This window comes from Sus scrofa, chromosome 1 (assembly GCF_054392235.1).
Source record: "Sus scrofa isolate SSC_HxYL_T2T_F1_AM1 chromosome 1, Sscrofa_HxYL_maternal_Yorkshire_Landrace_v2.0, whole genome shotgun sequence".
Taxonomy (NCBI): Eukaryota; Metazoa; Chordata; class Mammalia; order Artiodactyla; family Suidae; genus Sus; species Sus scrofa.
The window spans coordinates 84,154,051-84,179,768 of NC_139383.1; the positions used below are offsets into that span (position 1 = coordinate 84,154,051).

Sequence of the window (25,718 nt, forward strand, 5' to 3'; positions counted from 1 at the left end):
CACTTGATTATTTTGAGACACATCCTCAAAATATAATTTTATCTGTGAATATTTCATTATGTATCTCCAAAAATGGAGCACTTAAAAAAAAATCAAAAATGCCACTGCCCCACTGTCATACTTCATGTTCCTCCAGAAACCAATAATGAAACAAAGACTTGAATGAAAATAATCTATGTGAAAGGGAGGCACCAAGAGGAAAAAGGGAGAAGTGAGACAAAAAATGGAAGGTTAAGTTAGAGGTTGGCAGAAAGTTGCTCTGGCGAGCATTAACTCCTTGCCATTTGGAGAAAGCCATGAGCAGGCAAAGATGTCAGCAAAGAAATATAGATGCTGACAGCTGAATTCTGGGTAGATGCACTGAAGTAGTTACAGTGAGGGCCTATGGGACCTTGGAACTGACAGCATCTCCTACATAGGCCTAAAAGCAAGTAACAAGTAACCAGCCAGTATTCAGATTTCCCCTAGTGTCTCATAATTTTTTTTTTTACAGTTTGTCTAAATCATAATCCAAATAAAGTACATACACTGTATTTGTAATTTTTTTTTTTTTGGCTGAGCCATGACATGTAGAAGTTCCCAGGCCAGCCATCCAACCTATAGCAGTGATAATGCCAGATCCTTAACCTACCAAGCTGCAAGGGAACTCCTGATATGTCTATTTTTTAAGTCTGTCTTTCTCCAACTTTTTATTTTGAAAATTTTAAATATACAACAAACTTGGAAGGATTTTACTGTGAACAGCTATATATCCACCAAGATTATACAGTAAACATTTTTAATATACTTGCTTTATCATATATCTACCATCTATTCACCTTTTTTACCTGAACTCTCTTTCTTGATGCATTGCACAGCAAATTGCCAGTTTCAATTTACATTTAAACACTTCAGCATAAAAATCATTACTGAAGGCCATATCATTTACTGTTTTTTTTTTCTTTTGGGGTAAAACTTAAACAGTGAAATACATGAATTTTAAATGTGTATTTGCTGAGTTTGGACAATACATATATCTTTGTACCCCATACACCTCTCAATATACAAAATATTTTTACCATCTCAGAAGGTTTTCTCATACCCTTTCCCAGACAATACATAGCCCCAGCTCCTCAAAGGCAAACCTCTTTTCTTTTTGTCTTTCTTTCTTTTTTTTTTCTTTTTTTTAGGGTTGCACCCTAATCAAGGAACAGAGGGGATGCGGAGCCCAGGGAGGAAGAGTTAGGAAACAACAGTGCATGAACTTCTTTGCAGAATAGATACTGACTCACAGACTTTGAAAAACTTCTGGTTTCCAAAGGAGACAGTTCGGGGGATGGGGGGATGCACTGGGGTTGTGGGATGGAAATCCTATAAAATTGTATTGTGATGATGGTTGTAAAATTATAAATGTAATAAATTCATTGAGTAATAAAAAAAGTCTGATGCAAAAAAAAAAAGAAAGAAACAAACAAACAAACAAACAACAGTACAACAGTGCATCCTTGGGGCAGTGTCCTGGTTCCTCCTTAAGGGATGCACCTAACAATGTGTTTGAGTTCTTCTGTAGAACTAACACCCCAACAAATGGAAGACGTTAACTATTTGATGAAGTTTTTTTTTTAATTTTTTGGGGGAGGCATCTTTTTAGAGCCACATCAGCGGCATATGGTGGTTCCCAAGGCTTGGGGTGGAATCGGAGCTGTAGCTGCTGGCCTACACCACAACCACAACAATGCCAGGCCCAAGCCACATCTGCAACCTACACCACAGCTCATGGCAATGCTGGATCCTTAACCCACTGAGCAGGGCCAAGGATCGAACCTGTGTTCTCATGCATACTATTCAGATTCATTTCCACTAAGCCATGACTGGAACTCCCATACCACTTTTCTGATTTCTTTACCTTATATTGTTTACAATGTTCTCTTAATTTTTTTTCTAATGTCTGTAGGCTCTGAAGTGATGACTATTCTTTCATTCTTGATATTGGTAATTGCGGTTCTTACTGAGAGACAATGACTCATGGGTCTCTGTTAACAGAAAACTGGACTTGCCTATTGGTGGTTGTAAGACAAAAGATGCAACCAAGCCGAAGATTGGGAGAAGAAAGGATTTATTGCTAGGAGCAAGATAAGAAGAACAGTAGGGATCTTTCCCAAAGTACTAACTACCTAAAGAACAAAATTGCTAAAGGTATATGCATATTCATGAAGAGGTTGGAAAAGAGGAGAATTCAGCACAGAATTGGGGCAAAGATTAACAGAGTTAAAGGTTAACTAGTTAAAGATTAAAGGTTAACAAGTTTTAGTTGATTGAAGTCACTCTTGAGGATCAGAAAAGGTCAACCTTATCATTCCTTAGATTCCAGTTGACCTGGTGGTTGAAAGGGTTCGAATTCTGCAAAAGATCTCAAGATAGTGCTTCAGGCTAACCTGTACCATTGTAATGGAACCAGGAGTCTACAATTGATTTATTATCTTTGCTGTTTTTACTACTTGCCTGATAAAAAGAATGTTCCTGCCTTCTTTTGTTCCCTTAAGATCAACATGTTTATAAAGACCTGTTTATACAACTATAAATGTAAGAAAACTCATTGAGTAATTAAAAAAAAAAAAAAAAAAGAACTGTTCAAGGACAAGTGTTGTGGCCAGGCTTAGGTCAAAAAATGACTTGGGGAGTTCCCGTCGTGGCGCAGTGGTTAACGAATCCGACTAGGAACCATGAGGTTGCGGGTTCGGTCCCTGCCCTTGCTCAGTGGGTTAACGATCCGTGAGCTGTGGTGTAGGTTGCAGACGCGGCTCGGATCGGCTCGGATCCCGAGTTGCTGAGGCTCTGGCGTAGGCCGGTGGCTACAGCTCCGATTCAACCCCTAGCCTGGGAACCTCCATATGCCGTGGGAGCGGCCCAAGAAATAGCAACAACAACAACAACGAAAGACAAAAAGACAAAAAGACAAAAAAAAAAAAAAATGACTTGGGCCAAAATGGCTTCTCTTATGTCAAGAAAGCCATGCGTAGTTCTCTTTTTCCAAGGATCCCCTATTCCCATCTGCTTATACTATCTATTACTGAGAGACAAAATCTGTTATGATTATGAAACTGTCTATTATGAAACTGTCTTTTAGTTCCGTCAATTTTTGCTTTCCGTATTTTGAAGTTCTGTTATCAGGCACATACATATTCATGATTAGGCATACATACATTATTTCTTCCTGATTAGATCCTTTAATCATTATTAAATATCTTTCTATCACTAGATAAACTTTTTGTGTCAAAGTCTATTTTTGTTATTTTAATAGCCATCCTGCTTTTTTTTGTTTATGATATATTTTTTTCCATCCATTTACTTTTAGTCTGCTTCTTTATACTTAAAGTGAGTCTATTTTAGACAACATATACTTGGGTCTTAAAAAAAATTTATACTGGGAGTTCCCTTTGTGGCTCAGCAGAAACGAATCCGACTAGGAACCATGAGGTTGCAGGTTCAATCCCTGGCCTTGCTCAGTGGGTTAAGGATCTGGCGTTGCCGTGAGCTATGGTGTAGGTCATAGACAAGGCTCAGATCTGGCTTTGCTGTTGCCGTGGTGTAGGCCAGCAGCTACAGCTCTGACTCAACCCCAAGCCTGGGGACCTCCATGTGCTATGGATGTGGCCCTAAAAAGACAGAAAAAAAAATTTATTCTGACAATCTCTACCTTTCAATTGGAGTGTTTAGTATTAAATCAAAAATAAGTAAATAAATAAACATGTAAAAAATAGAGTTCCCTGATGGCCTAGTGGTTAAGGATTTGGTGTTGTCACTGCTGTGGCTTAGGTTACTGCTGGGGTTTGGGTTCAGTCCCTGACCTGGGAACTTTTGTATGCTGTAGGCATAGCTAAAAAAAAAAAAAGAACTTAATCATTTAATACAGTTGCTGATAGGGCTGAATTTGTTATTATCTTATTTATTTTCTATCACTTGATTATTGTTACATTGTTTCTGGTTTCTTGGCTTTTTTAAATTATTTGAACTTTTTATAATTCCATTTTAATTTATGTATGGCTTTTAGATTCTAGTTCTTCTTTGCATTATTTTTTTTAATCAGCTCCTTTAAGGATCACAATATGCATCATTATCTTTCCACACTCTACTTGAGTTAGTATTGTACCAATTCACATAAAATATAGAAATCTTGGCTATAAACAGGCCCATTTGCCTCCTCTACCCTGTCTTTGAAGCTATATTTGTCACTTATATAATGGTTATATACATTATAAACCTATGCGCAATATCATAGTCTTTGCTTTGAAGTCATATGTATTTAAAGGCATTGATAGGAAAATACAAACTTTTACATACAATGATTCTCATTGTTTACAGTAGTTATGTTCTAGAAAGTCACCACAAACACCAAATTTTGAATACTGAGCATTGCTCCCAGAAGAAATACAGAATTAGCTTCCTGGAGGCCTCTACTCACAATATTTTTTGTCAATTGATCAATATATAACCTTGTTTTATGTATATTTCTGTTTAAAGACACCTAATTAAAGTATATTGTTGATTATTAACATTGAACCGATTACCAGTGACATCAGTTCTTGAACAAAGCTTATCTAATACATGTATTTTTTTCCATAAAGCATACTGTAGACTTCTTGGGCTTAGGAACAGTAGACAGCATTGTCATCATTACATTTGGGAGCCACTTTAATGAGCAAAATCATCAAACAAAGCACAAGAATGCAAAAAACATGACAATTATAGACAGTGAAAAGTCACTTGTTTACATTACAGAAAGGCAGTGCCCATCTGGGAACTTTCTGGGAATGCACACGCACTGGGCAGCTCATAGTTTCCACTGCCCTGCATGTGTCCCTGAATGACTGTGAGTACTGATTTGGGGGTGACAAATAAAGATTAGCAGGCGGGCAAATTCACAAATGTGGAATCTGTGAATAATGAGAGTTGACTGTATTTCCTCGAATGTTTTTCACTTCTCACATTCTTCCTTCCTTCCCAAAATATTGAGTTTCCATCTGGCAGCATTCGATCAGGCTGAAGAACTTTCTTGAACATCTCTTGTGGCATAGTTCTGACGGCAAATACTTCTCTTAGTTTCTCTAAAATATCTTCATTTTCCTTCATTAATGAAGGATAATGTGTGGGTTGACAGTTTCTTCTGCTCCTTAAAGCTATTGATCTACTGTCACCTTCATAGTTTATGATATGAAATCCTTAGTGATTCAAATTATTCTTTATGTGATATTCCATCTTCCTCTGAATGCTTTCAGATTTCTGCTTATTTTTGGTTTTGAAAAATGAACTATTGCCTGCCAGATCAGTAAACAAAAGATGTCACAGTCATTCGTCATTGCAGCCACCTCCTAGGGTGAACAAAACAGGAACACCAGCCATCCAGCACCCATCAGACTGCAGCCACTCCCGACAGTGAGCCTTGAGAAAACTCAGGATGTGAAAAGACAGAGCACTGGCCCCAGAGCAATAAGGTTTATATCAAAGGAATTATTTTAGTGAGCCCAGACCTTGCATTTTCCCATACTTAGAAAAGCACTAAATTCTTTAATTTGAGATATCTAGTTTTGAGTTATTAGCAGTAATCTTTTGTTCTTACTACCAGCACATGATTGCAAAACTCCTATATAGCTTAGCTCCCCACAGCCTCCTTAGAGCAGTTTTCTCAGGGTTCCTTGAGATGCTGCCTACCAGGCTTAAGTCCTCAGTTTTGTCCACCAAATAAAACATAACTCTCAGGAGTTCCCATTGTGGTGTAGTGGAAACAAATCTGACGGAATTCCTGTCATGGCGAAGCAGAAACAAATCCAATTAGGAACCACGAGGTTGCAGGTTCAATCCCTGGCCTTGCTCAGTGGGTTAAGGATGTGGCGTTGCCATGAGCTGTGGTGTGGGTTGCAGACATGGCTCAGATCTGGTGTTGCTGTGGCTGTGGCATAGGCCAGCAGCTATAGCTCCAATTCGACCCCTAGCCTGGGAATCTCTGTATGCTGTGGGTGCGGCCCTAAAAAGACAAAAAACAAAACAAAACAAAACAAAAAACAAAAAACAAACCAGAGTAGTAAAAATGAAGACTCAGGTTCAGTCCTTGGCTTCGCTCAGTGGGTCGAGGATCTGGCATTACCATGAGCTGTGGTGTAGGTCATAGACTCAGCTCAGACCCTACATTGCTGTGCCTGTGGTGAAGGCTGGCTGCTCTAGCTCTGATTCAACCCCTAGCCTGGGAACTTTCATGTGCTGCAGGTGCAGCCCTAAAAAGCAAACAACAACAACAACAACCACCACCCCATAACTCAACTTTTAGGTTGTGCATATTTTTTAATCATCAGTTTTTGGCTATCAGACTGTGGTGTCTCTGGGCATAGCTATCTTTGTATTTATCCTGCCTGGGGTCTACTGAGCTTCTTTGGATCTGTAAATTTGTTTCTCATGATGTTGATTTTCCTCAAATTATTTGGCAATTCTTGGTTTTGTGGTCATTTGAACACATAAGAGATTTTGGTTATGGAGGAGAGTATCTGTCATATACTCTCTCCGTGGGTAGAAATAGGACCTGTGGCCACCACCTGAATAGCTTGCATTCTTTCAGGATGTCATTGCCCAAACTCGGCCTTTGTCCACTGTGCCAAACAGAAACACGGAGACAGAGTTTGGGGTGAAGGAGAAATGAGTATCTTTATTGCTTTGCCAGGCAAAGGGGGCCACAGCAGCCTAATACCTTAAAGACTGTGCCCTCTCTGGGGAGAAAATAGGAAGGGGTTTTATAGTTTGGGAGTGGAAAATAGGGCCATAAATAAGGGCCAATGTAGATGTAAGCTTGCATTCTTCTTCAAAGCTGGCATCAGGTGGTCCCAGGTTCTGGTGGTCCTTGAGGCTGTCTCACTCTAACAACTTTCTGGAATAAAGAATGCTTCATCACGAGTTTCCATCATGGCTCAGCAGAAATGAATCTTACTAGTATACATGAGGACACAGTTTCAATCCCTGGCCCGGTTATGGATCTGGCGTCGCCATTGATACTGGAATCTGGGTTCTTGTTCACAGCAGTCAAAGAATGTACTCTTTGAACACACAGGCAGCAAGCAATCAAAGTCTTTATTAAAGAAAAGCAAATCGCTCATGGGGCTACTGGAAGGGGGGAGAAGAACCCCCCTTCTTTATTGTCCTATAGGGATTTTTATCTCTTAGAGGTGGGGAGGGGCACCAGCGGGTCCAGAAAGATATGGTTTTCTCCCAGTGGCCTTGCTCAATTATCTATATCAGTCTTTGTCCAATAGAGGTTTTAGGGTTGGAAATGTCCCATAAGTTTTACGGTTTTTTGGTCCTTTTCTTTCCTTAGACTAAGTCACCATTCCTTTCATTCCTTTTCTATCAGTTGAGGAATGGCTAGAGATTGGCATTTCCTATAGTAAACAAAGCCTGTGGGGAATGTGCATTTCCTATAATAAAACAAGACCTGTGGGGGTGTTATTCCCTGGAGCCCTTAAGCCACAAATGTTAATCAATATCCATACCAAAGAATGTAGAGGAGCCCATGTTCCTACACTGACTACCTGAGTTAATATTCTGCCTCACAGTGAGCTGTGGTGTAGGTCGCAGATGCTGCTCGGATCTGGCATGGCTGGCATTGCTGTGGCTGTGGCGTAGGCCAGTGGCTACAGCTCCAAGTCTACCCCAAGCCTGGGAACCTCCATATGCCATGGCTCTAAAAGGACCCCCCCCAAAAAAAAATTTTTTTTAAAAAGAATGCTTCATGAAATAGTTAACGTCTTCCATTCGTTGGGGGTGTTAGTTCTACAGACGAACTCAAGACATTGTTAGGTGCATCCCTTAAGAAGGAACCAGGACACTGCCCCAAGACTGCACTATTGTTTCTTAACTCTTCCTCGCTGGTCTTTGCATCCCCTCCCTTCCCTGATTAGCAACTGTTTGAACCTGCTGTTTGGAACTCAGGGGAGGTCGTGGAAGCTGAATGAAGCCTACTACTTAAAAACTAGAAATGAGGGACACAGAAAGGCTTTTGTGCCCAGGAGCCCCACAGTGCCCTGCTCCATTTCAGTATGAGGAATGGGTAGGGCTTGCTGCTGAACAGGAAGAGCTAGCAGTTCATGTTTTGGTAAAAGAGTTTCCTGATTGGAGTTCCCTGGTGACTCAGTGGCTTAAGGATCTGGTGTTATTGCTGTGGTTCTGGTCACTGGGTGATGGGTTCAATCCCTGGCCTGGGAACATACTCATGTGGTTGATACTGGAAAGATGATACAGGAATCTGGGTTCTTGTTCACAGCAGTCGAAGAATGAACTCTGTGAACACACAGGCAGCAAGCAAGTGAAGTCTTTATTAAAGAAAAGCAAATAGCTCCCAGGACAGTTGGGAGGGGGGAGAAGAGCACCCTTTCTCTATTGTCCTATAGGGGTTTTTATTCCTTACAGATGGGGAGGGTACCAACATGGGGTCCAAAAAGATGTGTTTTTTTCCTCCCATTGGCCTTGTTCAAGTACCTATATCAGTCTTTGTCCAATAGGGTCTTAGGGGTGGAAATGTCCCTTAAATCTAATTTCTTTGTCCTTTACTTTCTGTAACCTGAGTCACAGGGGATTAGGGATTAATGTCCATCTGGGCAAACAGGAGTGTGGGGAGTGTTACTCCCTGGAGCCCTTAAGCTGCAAATGTTAATTAATGGCCATATCAAAGAATGCATCAAAGCCCAGGGTCCTACACTGACTACCCTCACAGGGATGGGGGGGGGGTGCAGCCACACACACACACACACACACACACACACACACACACACACACACACACACACACACAAAAGCTTTCTGATTATTCCAGGTTTCACCTGCCACATGGAATGTCCTATCTTATCTTTTAAACTAAAGGCCCTGTATTCTACCTGCTGCTATCATTGATGAGGCTAGCTTATCTGCTCCTGAAACCAACACACTTTTGACTCAAACCCAGGTTCAACACAGGTGGGACTTGAACCCACAGTTTTTTGTTTTTGTTTTTATGTTTATTTATTTGTCTTTTGTCTTTTCTGTGGCGTATGGAGGTTCCCAGGCTAGGGGTCTAATTGGAGCTGTACCCACCAGCCTATGCCAGAGCCACAGCAATGCCAGATCCGAGCTGCGTCTGTGACCTACACCACAGCCCATGGTAACACCGGATCCTTAACCCACTGAGCTAGGTCAGGGGTCAAACCCACAACCTCACGGTTCCTAGTCAGATTCGTTAACCACTGAGCCATGACAGGAACTCCCTGTTTTTTTTTAAATTAGAATCACTCCCTGGAGGGAGTTCCCACTGTGGCTCAGTGGTAGTGAACCTGACTAGTATTCTTGCGGGTCGGGTTCAAACCCTGGCCCCGCTCAGTGGGTTAAGAATCTGGTGTTGCCATGAACTGTGGTGTAGTTTGCAGACTTGGCTCAGATCTGGCATTGCCGTGGTTGTGGTGTAGGCTGGTGGCAGCTGCTCTGATTTGATCCCTAGCCTGGGAACCTCCATATGCCATGGGTGCGGCCCTAAAAAAAAAACTAACTAAAAGAGCATTAAAAAAAAAAAAAAAAAAAGAATCACTTCCTGGTGTCTGGACTTACTAAGGCTCTGGTTCCTTGTGTCTCAGCATAAAGAAATTCAATGAGAGACAAAGTGATAGGCAAGAAATAGATTTATTAAGATAGAATGCTTGTGAGCGATACAAGTGGGCAGGCACAGAAGCTCTGCCCCGAGGATTAGCTGGGCTACATTTTTATAATCCAAGGAAAGTGGGGAGTGAGAAAAGATGGGCTTCTTCCTCATTCTTTGAGTAGACATCAGGCTTATATCACCAGCTCCCCCTTTGTATCAGGTAAGAGAGTATTTGACCCTCTGAGGTCAAACAAGGATTGTCATGGTGCTTATTTAAATCAGCAGAAGGGTGGTAACATAGGCTAAAATGTGTTGAATCATCTCAGGTTTCTGTATAATCAGGGTCTCCTACTTTGAAATATCATCTTTCCCTTAAACTCCTGCCCTTGTTCCTCAGGATCATTATCTTGTTGCTGACCTTGAATGCAGACGTCATTTTATCTTTCACTCAAAGACCTTGTGGAAAGTAACATAATGTCTTTTCTATCAGAGGAAATTTTGGTTACTCCATTTTGCTCTGGTTTTGGCCTAAATGCCCCTGCGACCCCCTTTCTGTTTACTTCTTTTTCCCAGCAACAATTTGTTTCAATTAGCCAACCTCTAAGAATGTGCGCCCTGACCTGACCAATGGGAAGGGGACAGGTAAATCACCTGCGTTAGGGATAAATAGGGAAGGGTCCTTTGTTTGGTGGGCATGCTTTTTGGAGTACCCGCGCTTTTCTGCAGAAGTAAAGAGCCTTGTCGATATTTCTCTTTGTCCATGTGTCTCACTTTCCGACACTGGTGACCCAAGCCAGAGTTATCTTAATTTCCAACAACCTGAGGCATGTCACGTGCTTTTATTTATGGTTTTATTTTATTTTATTTTTTCTTTTGAGTACTGCACCTGTAGCATATGGAAATTCCCAGGCTAGGGGTTCAATCAGAGCTGCAGCTGCTGGTCTACCCAACAGCCATGGCCATAGCCACACCAGATCCAAGCTACACCACAGCTTGCAGCAAGGTTGGATCCTTAACACACTGAGTCAGGCAGGGATCAAACCCACATCCTCATAGATACTAGTTGGGTACTTAACTGACTGAGCCACAGTTAGAACTCTTATTTAAGCAAGACTGCTTCATTCTCCAGACATTCTGATGACTTTCTTTCTTTTTTTTTTTTTTTGTCTTTTGTCTTTTTAGGGCCACACCCTTGGCATGTGGAGGTTCCTAGGCTAGGGGTCTAATTGGAGCTATAGCCGCCGGCCTACACCAGAGCCACAGCAACGCCAGATCTGAGCCGTGTCTGTGACCTACACCACAGCTCATGGCAACGCCGGATCCTTAACCCACTGAGCAAGGCCAGGGATCAAATCCGAAACCTCATGGTTGCTAGTCAGATTTGTTAACCACTGAGCCACGATGGATACTCCTCTGATGGCTTTCTTGAGCAATTATTAACTAACAGTGGTCTCCCAAATTTCCCTAGGTTTCCCTCTCTATCTGTGGTCTCCTACTGGGACTTCTACAACTACCTGTGTAACTATCCTACTCTATCTGCTGTGATACTCCAATCTATCACCTTGTGACTTAGTGTGGATTCCTTCCTGCTCCTGACAGCCACCTGTAGATGTGGGTGCTACTACTGCCTTTTTCAGCAGTCCCGTCTTCTTGTTGTTTGGGCTGTTTCTCCTTTCTACTGTCCAACCTAGCCTCCTCTCCATCTTTCAGGGACTCCTAAATTCTGGACCATCAATAGCTAATCTTGTTATTTTCCAATGCACTCCTGAATTTATGAATTTTAAATATCAATTTTCAAGATGTCTTGTCCACCAAGTCTAGGGATTTGTGGCATGTAGAGAAGGCTGTAGTATGTGTCTAGTTTGCCATTTTATTTATTTATTTATTTATTTATTTTAATTTTTCCCCCCTTTTCTGGCCACCCTACAGCATATGTAATTCCTGGGCCCGGGATCTGATCTGAGCCACAGCTGTGGCAATGTTGAATCCTTAAACCACCGTTCTGGGGATAGAACCTGCATCCCAGTGCTCCAGAGACACCTCCAAACCCCTGTGCCACAGCAGGCACTCCTCTAGTCTGCCATTGGCATTTAAAATCAAATGTGCTTTGGAGTTCCCATCATGGCTCAGTGGTGCCGAACCTAACTAGAATCCATAAGGACGTGGGTTCAATTCCTGGCCTCGCTCAGTGGGCCAAGGATTCGGCATTGCCATGAGCTGTGGTGTAGATCACAGATGCAGCTCAGATCTGGTGATGCTGTGGCTGTGGTGTAGGCCAGCAGCTATAGCTCCCATTCAACCCCTGGCCTGGGAACTTCCATATGCCTTGGGTGCAGCCCTAAAAAGGACAAAACAAACAAACAAACAAACAAAGAACATAAAATGTGCTTCTCCCCCTCCCCCGACATCCCCATCTGCTCCCTCCTCTTTTTCTTAGGGAAGCAGTGCTGATAACAGCCTGATTTAATAGTGAAGTTAGGTAAAGAAAGGATACAAGAAATTCTTTTTTTTTTTTTTTTTTTTTGTCTTTTTTGTTGTTGCTATTTCTTGGGCCGCTCCCGCGGCATATGGAGGTTCCCAGGCTAGGGGTTGAATCGGAGCTGTAGCCACCGGCCTACGCCAGAGCCTCAGCAACTCGGGATCCGAGCCGATCCGAGCCGCGTCTGCAACCTACACCACAGCTCACGGCAACGCCGGATCGTTAACCCACTGAGCAAGGGCAGGGATCGAACCCGCAACCTCATGGTTCCTAGTCGGATTCGTTAACCACTGCGCCACGATGGGAACTCCAGGATACAAGAAATTCTAAGTAAGATGAGCTGCGAAAAGAACACTACAAACTTTCAGAGTGAAGGGGAGTTTGTTCTGATTGGAAAAGTGTGCTAAGCTTGCCAAATTCATAGGTTTGATTTCTCACAATTTTTGTTTGTCTCATGTAGGCTTTGAATTTGTCTTGAATTCCTCCAGTATTTGCCTTGCGTTTTTAGATTTATTGGCGGAGTCTTCTTTCAAGCTTATACATTTCTGAAGTTATATTCAAACACTGCCATCTTGTGGGTCATTCTTCCTGTCTCCCAATCCCACCCCTCAAACTCATGCAAACATTTCTATCCAGAACAGTTCAGGTATGTCAACTTTTATTAGGTGTAAACCGCAGTACTAAGTGTTCTACATATATTAAATTGTTAAACTTAATAAGACATTTAGGAAGGCAGTTCCTAAACTGTTTGTTGTTGTTGTTGTTTTTGTCTTTTTGGGGCCGCACCCATGACATATGGAGGTTCCCAGGCTAGGGGTCTAAATGGAGCTGTAGCCGCCGGCCTACACCACAGCTCATAGCAATGTGGGATCTGAGCCGCATCTGCAACCTATACCACAGCTCACAGCAACGCCGGATCCTTAACCCACTGATGGAGGCCAGGGATCGAACCCACAACCTCATGGTTCCTAGTTGGATTCATTTCCACTCCACCATGTCAGGAACTCCAAGTTCCTAAACTGTTAATCCCGTATTAGAAATAAGGGGACTGAGGCCTCGAGGAGTTATATAACTTGCCTTAGGTTTTACAGCTAGTAAGAATAGGAGTAAATTTTTACATGTAGGACGTTTGCCTTCAGAACGTTTGCTTTCCTGCCATGGCTCAGTGGTTAATGAACCCGACTAGGATCCATGAGGATATGGGATCGATCCCTGGCCTCGCTCAGTGGGTTAAGGATCCGGCATTGCCGTGAGCTGTGGTATAGGTTGCAGATGCGGCTCGGATCTGGCATGGCTGTGGCTGTGGCTGGCAGCTAGAGTTCCAATTCGACCCCTAGCCTGGGAACTTCTATATGCTGTGGATGTGGCCCTAAAAAGCAAAAGCAAAAAAAAAAAAAAAGTAGTTCCCGTCGTAGCGCAGTGGTTAATGAATCCGACTAGGAACCATGAGGTTGAGGGTTCGATCCCTGCCCTTGCTCAGTGGGTTGACTATCCAGCGTTTGCCGTGAGCTGTGGTGTAGGTTGCAGACTCGGCTTGGATGCCGCGTTGCTGAGGCTCTGGAGTAGGCTGGCAGTTACAGCTCCGATTAGACCCCTAGCCTGGGAACCACCATATGCCGCAGGTGCGGCCCAAGAAATGGCAAAAAGACAAAAAAAAAAAAAAAAAGGAACACTTACTTTTACTGCACCCTCATGTAAAACTAATAAATCTAGAACCAACACAGGGTGAAACAGTAATATGAATAAACTATAGAGAGGAGGAGGTAACTGTTAAAAAAAGTCATCAGGGAAGGCGTCACAAATCTATGAGGAGGTGGACTCTTCTAAGTGAGAATTTGCAGGGAAGTCATTACCTAGGAGGAGTGCAGCGGGGGCCCTATCCCCTGGAACTAATGGTGTGGAAACACCCTTTAGTTGTCTATTGTTTTGTCTGCTCTGCCCCATCTTCGTTTGAGAAAACATTGTCACCCTGCTTCAACCACAGACCTCTAAAAAGTTGTCAGTCACAATACCCTTGACTCCTCACCTAATCTGAGCTAACCTGAGCCGATGTGAGGGCATATCGGTGCCTCTGGGATCTTCATGCTTGAAGCAGAGGGCTCAGTGTGACCTTCCCTAAGGGCAAAGCTGAGATGTGTGTCAGAAAACTGCTCCTAGGTGCTCTCCTGTGGCACAGCAGCATTGTCACTGCTTTGGCATGGGTCACTGCTCTGGCTTGGGTCTGATCCCTGGCCAAGGAACTTCCCCATGATATGGGCATGGACAAAAAAAAAAAAAAGAAAGAGAGAAAGAAAGCTGCCTCCAGCCATGTGTTTAGATTCGGAAAGTGGAAGATGGTTTAGAATAAAAGAGAATATGGCCAAACAATAAGTCATTTGCAGGCCAAATGTGCTGCTATTCTTCCCGTGGTGATAATCATTCTTGCAGAACCTGAACAGGTTTGGGTTTTGATCCACTGCGACCGTACAAGCTCTGATGTTCTCTATCTTTCTCTCTCTCTTTTATTTTTTCTCTTTTTAAGCAGCATCTGAGGCATATAGAAGTTCATGGACCCAGGATCAGAATCAAGCTGGAGCTTCGACCTATGTAACAGCTTCAGCAATGCTGGATCCCTTAACACAATGTGACGGGCAGGGGATCGAACAGGCACCACCACAGAGACAGGCTGAATTATTAACACCTTCAATGGTTGTTAAAGTCAATACATTTTGATTATGAAGGATATTAATTTATTTTGGAAAAATGGCATTTAGGGAGTTTACTGCAAATGATGTGGCTCAGTCATTTCTGCAGCACTCTATCCTGGCCTCATCTCAAACTCCATTCTTGACGCCTGGATTATTCTCCTCTTTCTCCTCTAAATCACTGCCCTCTTCTAAAGCCATCTTTAGACTTCTTTCTTTCCACATTGGTATTTTATTTTATTTTACTATTTTATTTTTTGTCTTTTGGGGGCTGCACCCATGGCAAATAGAAGTTCCCAGGCTAGGCATCTAATTGGAGCTACAGCTGCTGGCCTGCAATGCAGCCACAGCAACACCAGGTCCGAGCCATGTCTGTGACCTATACCACAGTTCAGAGCAAAGCTGGATCCTTAACCCACTGAGTGAGGCCAGAGATGGAGCCCATGTCCTTATGGATACTAGCAGGCTTTGTTACTGCTAAGCCACAACAGGAACTCCTAAACTTTGATTTTTAAAAATTAATCAAGTAACTCAACTACTACAAGTAAAAATGACAATTCAAAATGATAGAAATCAAGAATCACTCATAACCACACAGAGACAATCATTGTTTTTGGTATATTTCTATCTTTCCTTCTATGGGTAAACACAACAAATTTTTTTAAATGGTTGATTTTGATCTCTTCTTTCACTAACCACATCTGCAATGCAGTTTTCATTTAATTGTATTTCATCTGTACTGTTGCCTAATCATTGCAATATTCTGTCCTAGAAATTATCAGTATCTTTGAGGACAATTTTCCAGGGAAATGGAGAGCAATCCCATATGGCTTGCAATCTATTGCATCTGGTTATCTCCTACCCAATATTCTAGTCTCAGTTCAAGTGTCACTTCTTTGCAAAGTTAAATTTATCATAGCATTATTTGCAGTTTTTGTAAGGGTTGCAAACTATTTTTACATGTGTGATTATCAAGTTTGTGTTTTGTTCACTTTTGGATCCCTAGTGCTTACCACAAAATCAATGAATGCTTGGAATAATTCTGTTGCTAAGGAAATACTTCTTACTTATAAAAAGTATGATCTACCACTTATGAAGTGTTATTGTGTGCTAGACACTCTGTTAAGTGGGATATATCTGTACATAGTTATGTTTTCACAACCCTAAAATGCATTATTGCTTCTATTTTACAGTTGAGGAAACTGAGGCTTCAAAAAAGCCAACTAGGAGTTCCCAGGCTAAGAATCCAGGGTTGTCACTGCTCTAAGGATGTTCATTTCCTGGCCTTGGAACTTCCACCTGCTGTGGGCTTGACCCCAGCCCACTGCCCCCTCCCCCCTCCAAAAAAAAAAAAAAAAAAAGAGAACTTGCCCAGCGACAAACAAAAGATTTAAAAGATTTGAATTTAGGTCAATGCATTTATTTACATTATGGGCTTTACTTGCCATTCCTAGCTTCTCCATGATTATAAAGGTCATCATACATAGCTTATTTTCAAAACCAGCCGATTTTTACATTACAAACTGGTTTTTGTTACATGTCAAAAAAGGACGTCAGGCACCTAGAAGGGGCAAAGAGACAGAACAAGGTTTTGGGAAGGGCGGCGGGAGAGCTAGTTATTTTCCTATTCCCTTCACTAGGGAGGTGCGTGGCTTTGGGGATTCCATAAGGTAGGCTCCAAAAAAAGTAAAGCCGAATGGGCCTTTAAGAAGACATCTAGTTCAAGTCTGTCGTTTTACAGATGAGAGGGACTAAGTGGCTTGTATAATCTACACGTGGCAGAACTGCACAGCTGTGTCTTGACTCCTAGCGTTGTTTGTTCTGAGTCACACTAGCCCTCCCTGAACAAATATTTACTGAATCAGGCCTACTCTGCAGGATGTTTCCCTTTCCCTATCCTAGTATCGATTATCGGCTACTTGCTTTCCTCCCTAATTATTTTCACTCCATTTTTAAAATGGCCCTTGGATGCAGAGTTAAAGGGGAAAAAGCATAGTGCAAGAGCTTGGGGTGAGGACTGAGTGCAGTGATCTGGTGAGTGGTATGACCCTGGTCTGGTCCCACAGCAGTGATCTAAGGAGGCAGTGACGCCTCCTGACCCAGGGAGTGACCCCAATATAATGCGGGTGTAGGAGCGGCCGGTGAGGGGCGAGGCTGAGTCTCTGCAAGACAACGCCTTTGGCTTTCCTGTGACCCCAGAGTCAGGGCAACGGGAGGGCACTCTCATAGGTGCAACATGCCAACAACGCCTTTGACTTCTGCGGCGTGGCCAAGGCATTCCGATGCCCGAGACATCTAGCCAGGTGTCCCATACTGTTTCTAAACCCAGGTTTATCCTGAGTTCCAAATCTCCTGCTGCGGGGGAGCGACGTTTCCTCTTGGGCGACGGCTGACCCCCGAAAGGGCCGTCACCTTTCCCACCGCCCCGGTCGGCCGAGTGTCCCCGGCTGAGGCCTGCCCCGCCCCCGGCTAGCGCTGGTTGCCCCAAGGCCGGCGGGGTCAAGTTCCTTCACGCGGCCAGGGAAAGGCCAGAGCTTAGGGCTGCCACGCGAAGCATTCTGGACAGACTCCAGCCAATCCGCAAGAGGCATACACGACAGTCAACCAATCAGCGCCGGTCTTATTCCTGGGTCCCGCCCGCGCCGGCCCGTCCCTCCTTGCCCCCCTTCCGCGCGCCTGTAGTCGCGGCTGTAGCTGCAGCCGCCTCCGGAACTGACCCGGGCCTGGGGAACGGGCCTCCACTGGCGCCCTTCGGTTTCTTCTGCTGCCTTCACTGAGGATGAGTCCCTGCGCGGCCGTGTGCCCACCCCGCGGAGAACACCGGCGTATTTTCATCTAGCGACTGGTGAGGGACTGCATGGCACGGTGCGACCCCGTGGAGCCGGCAGGGGCGGTGGCCTCCCCGGAGCAGGGTGGCGTCGGGACGGTATTCTAGCTTCCCTGAGGGTGCGAGTGGGCCGCGGGGCGGGGACGCACAGGCTGCCCGGCTGCCCGCGCATTGGCGCGGGGCCAGTCGAGTGGCCTGGTCCCGGCAGCCGCCCTCAGGCCGCCTCCTGGAGCTAATGAATGGTCTGTGCAGGCGACGTGCTACGTTGCTGTCCTGCCTGCCACGCCCTCCATCGACGTAGAGGTGCTGGGTTTTGATAGTTGTCTCGTGTCACTTTCCCTCGAGCCTTGAGTTTTAAGCCATTCCTCCAGGCGCCCCTGTCCCTTATCTCTTTCGTGGCGTCACTGAAGTTTTAGTCACTGTGGGGATACTAACGATGAAGTTCAGCCTGAATCTACAGTTGTCTGTGAAAAGGGACCCGTGTGTTTTTTGGGGGGCGTGGGGTGGACAGGGGAGAGGCCTTTTTCTTTTTTGGCCGCCCCGCAGCGTATGGAATTCCTGGGCCAGGAATCAGATCCGAGCCACAGTCACGACCTAAGCCTGAGGTGCAGCAACGCCAGATCTTTAGCCCACTGCGCCAGGCAAGCGATCCAACCTGAGTCTCGGGGCTCCCAGGATGCTCTTGATCTCATTGCGCCTCAGCGGGAACTCCCCGATAGAGGCCTTTTCTGATATCATGTTGCTTTATTTCTAAAACGTTTTAGTTCAGCAGTGAAATAAGTAACCCAGGACTTCTGTGACTTCTGATCTCCAACGTAGTTAAAAAAAACTTAAAGTCTGTTGACCAGACAGGTTATTTTTCAGGAAGCAGAGACCGATGTAGTAGCACTTTTTTTTCCCCCTCATGCCTGGAAGCAGAGTGTGTTTGAAAATTGAAATTTGAAAAACAGTTTTTTTGAAGTGTAGTTGATTTACAATGTGTTAATTTTTGCTGCGCAGCAAAATGATTCAGTTATATACACATACACTCTCACGCTTTTTTTTTTGTTTTTTGGTTTTTGGCTGCAGCGTGCAGGGCCTTGATATGGGATCTCAGTTCCCAGCCCAGGGATTGAACCCTGCGGCAGCTGTGAAAGCACTAGGGATTTCCCAGCATTTTTTTTTTTTTTCTTCTTTCTTTTGCCTCCACTGTGACATATGGAAGTTCACAGGCCAGAGATCAGACCCGATCCACAGTAGCAACAATGCCAGATCCTAATCTGCTGCACCACCAGGGAACTCCACAACATTCTTTTTTAAAATAGTTTTTTCTTGGAAAAAAAATTCTTAAATCGATGAAGTTAACATTTTAATTTTATTAAAGTATAGTTGACTTACAATGTTGTGATATTCTTTTCCATATGGTTTATTACAGGATGTTGAATATAGTTCCCTGTGTGCTGTATAGTAGAGCCTTGTAGTTTATCCATTCTATATGCGGTAGTTTGCATCTCCTAACCCCAAACTCCCACTCCATTCCTCCCCCACCTATTTTCCCCTGTGGCAACCACTAGTTTGTTTTCTGTGTCAGTAAATTTGCTTCTGTTTCATAGATAGGTTCATTTGTGTCATGTTTTAGATTCCATAGATAAATAATATAATAAGGTGTTTGCCTTTCTCTTTCTGACTTACTTAGCATGATAATCTCTAGGACCATCCCTGTTGCTGCAAATGGCATTATTTTGTTCTTTTTATGGTTGGGTAGTATTCCATTGTGTATATGTACCACATTTTTTTAATCCACTCATCTGTTGGTGGACATTTAGGTTGTTTTCCTATTTTAGCTATTGTAAATAGTGCTGCTTGTGAACACTGGGGCACATGTATCTTTTTGAGATAGAGTTTTGTCTGGATATATACCCCGGAGGTGGATTGCTGGATCATATGGCAATTCTATTTTTAGTAGAAAATCAAAATTTATCAGAAATACTGAAAGAATGTGACTCTTGTGAGTGGTAGAGTTTATATGCCCATGATGTGCAAATTCACATCCTTCCATAGCTCCTTCATCTTTGTACTGTTTCTCTTTCTTTCTTTCTTTCTTTCTTTTTTTAACAGCCACATCTGTGGCATATGCAAGTTCACCGGGTGAGGGCTTAATCAGAGCTGAAGCTGAATCCTGTGCAATAGCCATGGCAATGCTGGATCCTTAACACTGACTTGAAGCAGGAATTGAACCTGCATCTTTAGAGACATCGGGTCCTTAGCCTGCTGAGCCACAGTGGGAATTCTTCTATTTTTTTTTTTTTCTTTCTTTTTGTCTTTTTTGCCATTTCTTGGGTCGCTCCCATGGCATATAGAGGTTCCCAGGCTAGAGGTCGAACCGGAGCTGTAGCCACTGGCCTACGCCAGAGCCACAGCAACGTGGGATCCAAGCCACATCTGCAATCTACACCACAGCTCACGGCAACACTAGATCCTTAACCCACTGAGCAAGGCCAGGGATTGAACCCGAAACTTCATGGTTCCTAGTCGGATTCATTAACCACTGAGCCACGATGGGAACTCCTCTTCTTTCAATTTTGAATTCTTGATTTTTTTTTATTGGTTTTTAGAAACTGGTATAGGGTAGATAAGGGCAGAAAGAGCTGTTTTCTAAAAAGAATTATAGAGGGTACAGATACTTGCAGAAACTTTAGTCAAAGCAAAGCAAATTTTACTTCAAGGAATTAAAAGTAGGTTACTTCAAGGAATTAAATACATGGCTCGTCCATTATTTTAAAAAAAGACTAAGGAGTTCCTGTTGTGGCTCACTGGGTTAAGAACCCAACTAGTATCCTTGTGGGTTCGATCCTTGGCCTAGAAACTTCCATGTGCTGCAGGTTTGGCCCTAAAAAGGAAAAAAAAAAGATGAAAAACTTATATCCAGATCTTTCAGTATGCTAAATTTTGAGTAAGGAACTTGTTATGTTTTTAACTCTCTGTGCTTTAGAATGATACGCTTCTATAGACCGAATTACATAAGGAGCTCACCATTACTTGGTTAATTATTATAAATGATGTCAAAGTTAGTTTACTGTCATGAATAGGACAATAATTCTTTCCCCCCTAAAATTTAGGGAAGTTATTAGTTGTGAAACTGAGTTTTGCACTAATAAAATATTGGAGTTTCTTTTGTTCCCAGAGATTATTTGAAAAAAACTTTAGAATGAAATACAATATTGATAAAGCTGAATTATTAATTTCCTGAAGTAGTAAGTCTTGATGTTTTAAAACTATGTGAACTCTTTTCAGGGCTTGCAGAGGGATATAAAATCTTGAAAATTCTTCAATTATGAGTCATTGTAATTTGTAGCTTTGTAACAGTTATTTTAATATAGATACAAGCTTATAGGGAAGATACTTTGGTTTTAGAGAGCTCTTTTTTAAAAAACTGCTTATTGAATTTTGAATATTTTATTTTGTGAGAAACGTAAGCATGGCATTCTCTCTGCTTCCCTCCCTTAAGGAGGCAAGGTACCTCCTTACAAGGCGTGTTATCATCATTTTGCAGATGAAGAAATTGAGGACTAGAGAGATTAAACCATTTGACTTAAGTTTTAGGTAGCAGGAATTCAAATTTTATGACTACAAATAAGAGTAATTTTTTTTTTTTAATTCTGTTACACTATTCTTCTCATTAAAGATTTCCTAACTGCATTTTGAGAGTGCAATTTGGGTAGAGTAGAATATGTGGAATCTAGAGGACTTTCTGTCTGTGATATTGGGTAGGCTACTTAAACTTTCACATCAATTTCCTTATTGTAAACTGAGAGTAATAATATATATAGGGCAATATAGGCTAGAAGGAAGATTAAATTAGTTAATTTATGTAAAGCACCATGTTTGTCCATGTGAAAGCTCACAAGGTGGTAGATGGATGGTTTTAAGCCATGGGCAGATTGGCAGCCTTGTAAAGGTTTGGGTAAAAAAGCTTTCCAAGTAGAAAGGATTCTAATACAGTTATGCTATTTTCTTGTGCACACACACACACAGACACACACATATATGTACCTTTTTCCTATGTGACATTTTTTGGGTGCTTTCATGAATGAATTGTTTCCTTTACTTTTCAGAACAACTCAGAAGATAAATAGTTGTTATTCCCATTTTACAAATGTGAGAATTGAAGCTTAGGCAATTATGATTGTGTGCCCAGGGTCATTTATTAGTTGTGTACCTGAGTTACTAGCCCAGCATTCTGAATTCATTGAGTCTGAACTTCATATGCTACATCGTTCCCAGGTCTAACTGACATCCTCTTCTTGAAGTCACAAGGCTTTTAACACATGAAATATAGATATTGGTTGATTTTGGCTTTGGCTGTGTCAGAGAATAGCAGTCTTGTTTTTTAGGATGATAACTGAAGTCAGCCATGGATGAATAGGATTGTGAGCATTTGTCGAGGGCTCGGCCTCTAGTGGTTGGCACCTTTGTGGTGGACCATTCCTCAAGGTTAAACAGTGGCCTGCAACTATCTGTACTTCTCAACTCAATTTCTCGTCAACCCTTCCTGTCATCACGTACATAATAGAAATCTTCGCCTTTAATTTCTTTGTTCCTTTGTTTATTTTTCTGATTTCCAAAGTATTTATAACCCTTACTCTTCTTCCTTGCTGCCCTATCTGTAATCAAACCGCAAACCTAGGAGTTATCACCATGTACTGTCAATTCAAGGTCCTAAACATGTTTCTGAATCACTCACTTTATTTATCCTTAAAGATAGGCACATAAAACTGTGTAATCTAGTTCATCCTTATATGTATTTTAGGCCTTACACATTGCTGTCTTCTGAATTACATGGAATTTTCAGAATGGACCAAGATGATTTTAGTGCTTTTACATTTACTGTTCTTTCTGCCTCAGATGCCAACCCACCCTGAATTTATCAGGCAAACATGTACTCGTTTTAAGTCTCCTTTGGGAAATCTTGCCTCTGTCCCTCTTGTCAGCTCCCCATTCCTGTAGGCCACTTGTTATATCTTTACCATAGGTTTATAATCATGATGTATTTTTAAAAATATTTGTTTATTTTTGGCCACACCTGTGGCATGATATATTTTTAGTGGTTAAATAAAAACCATTCTTGGAAGTGCCCCTGTGGTACAGCGGGGAAGGGATCTGGTGTTGCCAATCCTGCAGTGCGGATTTAGATGCTGGCCTGGGAACTTCCACATGGGCCTGGCCAAAAAAAAAGTTATTCTCTACCAAGCTGTGACCCATTGATGGTAGAGACAGTATAATAGATAATATATTTCATTCGCTTAGTATGATTGTTAAATGAGCTATATTTTTTACTCAAATATTATCCATGAATCTTTGCTTTATTATCTAAAATATTTAAGTTCTGTTTATTTTTGTATTCCCAGTACCTTATGACCTATTGATACACTGAAGAGGCAGCATAATGTTGTAGAAATAGCTTGGACTTTACTGTTAACTAGATCAGTGTTTGAATTTCAACTCCTCTTTTACTGGTGGCGTTATTTGCTTACTTAACCTCTGTGATGAATAATATCATACCGTGTAAAATACCACATGCTTAATAATTATTTCATTTGCTTTCTCGGCCTTCAGTAAGCACTTGTTGAAAGCATAAATAAGACTGACACTAGGCATTGGAAATATAGGCCAGAAATTTAGGAGATACATGAAGAGTATACATGAAGACAGATTGGGGGATTATGAGTATGTAGGTTGAATAAAGTTAACATGAAGAGATTGAAGTTATCCAGAGAGAATATGAAATGGAGAGGAAAAGGAGACTGAAGATAGAACACCGAGAGAAGCCCAGCATTTGAAGGTTAGAGGAAGGGGAATGCCTTTGGAAGAAGTGGTAGGAAAGAGATCCCTTGCTTTAATGCTTCAGTGGTTCTTATGCTTTTAGTATTCTTTTATAGATTTCTTAGGAGAATGGACTATAAAGTAATATTATCCAAAAGTATTTGGCAATTTGGAGGTCAATAGTAACCTTATGTTAATGATTTCATTGGAGTAGAATGCATAGAAACCAGGTAGCAGAGACACTGAAGCCCAGACTTGAACTTCAGGATTAAAATTTGTTAACTTTTTACTGAAGAAGTGATAGTAATAAAAGCTGCTGTTTGTTGAATATATTTTGGTGCCAGGCACCATGCTAAGCAGTTTCATTTATCACTACAGTAATCCCATGAGGTTTGGTGGCATTGTCTCTATTTTCAGATGAAGAAATGAGGGCTTATTTAGCTTATGTAATTTTTAGAGTTGTGTAATTGGTAACAGCATTGCTGTGTTTGAATCCAAATATGTAGGACTCTAAGAACTGCTAGCTCTTAGTCACTTCCGTATTTATGTTCATAGTACTCTATTCTTCTTTCTTCATGTATTATAGTATGGTATTACTTTTATATTTAATACTTTTTTTACATTTTAAGTGTTTAAATTATGTATAGTAACAAATTAGGGAATTCTTTTCTATTGTACCTTAATTCTTTTTGTAGGCTTTGAATGATTTATGTAAGTGATTCCTTTCAGGTATTAGGAAGATACTGAAAAAACAAAGATGGCAAAATTTTAGAGCCTCGAAGCAATGTAATTAACTACCTTTGACTATTTTGCCATATATCATGTTTTCCAATTTAACATTTTAACTACTTGCGACTTTGGTACTTTTTTCTTTATGTCAACTACCACATACTTTTTGCTGATTTTTGGTTCAGATAAGGTGGAGCTGATTTTTATAAGGATTCTATCAAATTATAAAACATATAGTCTAGTAGAAACAGAGCTGGAGCTAGAAAGGATTAGGAGTCATCTAGTTCTATGCTCATTTCCAGATGGGGAAATGAGAATAGTTTTTCTTGTGCATATAAACTTACTTATGTCCCACTAAATATTATTCTTATAACTGTTTTTCTGTCATTGAGTAAATAGAGTTGTCTCTTGGTATCAATAGGGCATTAATTCCAGGACCCCAGCAGATAACAAAATCCACAGATGCTCAGAGTCCTTTGTATAAAATGACATAGCATTTGCATATAATCCACATACATCCTGCAGCATACTTTAAATTATTTCTGAATTACTTGTGATACCTAATACAGTGTCAGTGCTATGTAAATATGGTTGAACCTTGAACAACTTGGGTTTTAAGTGATGGGTCCACTTATGCTTGGTTTTTTTGTCAATAAATGTGTACTGTAGTACTACAAGATGTGCCTTTGGTTGAAACTACAGATGTGGAACCATGAATTGGGAAAAGCTGGCTGGCTGTAAGAGGGTCAGTGTGTTGTTCAAGGGTCAACTATAATTGTGAATGTTTTGTAAATAGTTGGCCAGCATGGGGCAAATTCAAGTTTTTCTTTTTGGGACTTTCTGGAATTTTTTAATATTTTTACTTGAGCTTGACTGAATTCATAAGTGTGGAACTTGCAAATGTGGAGAGCCGGCTGTATTTTAAAAACAAAACAAAAAAAATTCTTTGGGGGAACTTAGTATTTAGGATAATTTGATAGCTTGGAGAAGAGAATTTACATAGAATTTCTGCTATAAAAGCTTTAAAATCTAGACATTATGGATATGACATTTTATAGTACATTTTCCAGATTATTTCATTGTAGGAAATATATAGCTACTTTATTCTTTTTGATACATGAATAATCTGTTGCATGATCATATGTAATCATCTCTTAACTGTTTATTTTTTTTTCCATACAGTGATAGATGCAATGAATATATTTGTGCTTATGTCATTTGCACATGGATGTATTTTTACATGATAAATTCCTAGGAGTAAAATTGCTTCAATCAGAAGCAATGTGCATTTTACATTTTGGTACTTATTACTAAATTGCTGTCCATAAAGGATGTACTAATTTACACTCACCAACAATGGAATAGGGTTTCTATTTTTCCACAGCTTCATCAATACATAGTAATATCAATCTTTTTGATCTTTGCCATTCTAATAGATAAAAAATGGTGTCTTGTTGTAGTTTTTGCATTTCTTTTAAGGACAGTTTTTCTCCTTTTTTATCTTTGACATTTCTTATGTATATTTTAAACCGATTCATTGATCTTTTATAACTTTTGGATTTCTGATCTTTG

General features: G+C 41.5%; 1 protein-coding gene across 3 annotated transcripts in view; it reads left to right on the forward strand.

Moving 5' to 3' along the window:
* The first annotated feature begins 17,466 nt into the window (after positions 1–17,466).
* IBTK (inhibitor of Bruton tyrosine kinase) overlaps positions 17,467–25,718 on the forward strand; it is a 98,801-nt gene continuing 90,549 nt past the window's right edge. For 2 of the 3 annotated variants that reach the window (XM_005659413.4, XM_001924870.7), the window contains exon 1: positions 17,467–17,633. The gene's annotated coding sequence lies outside the window, so the exon portion shown is untranslated. Of the gene's footprint in view, positions 17,634–25,480; positions 25,513–25,718 lie in introns of those variants that run through there. The other variant, XM_084964275.1, reaches the window with a different exon arrangement.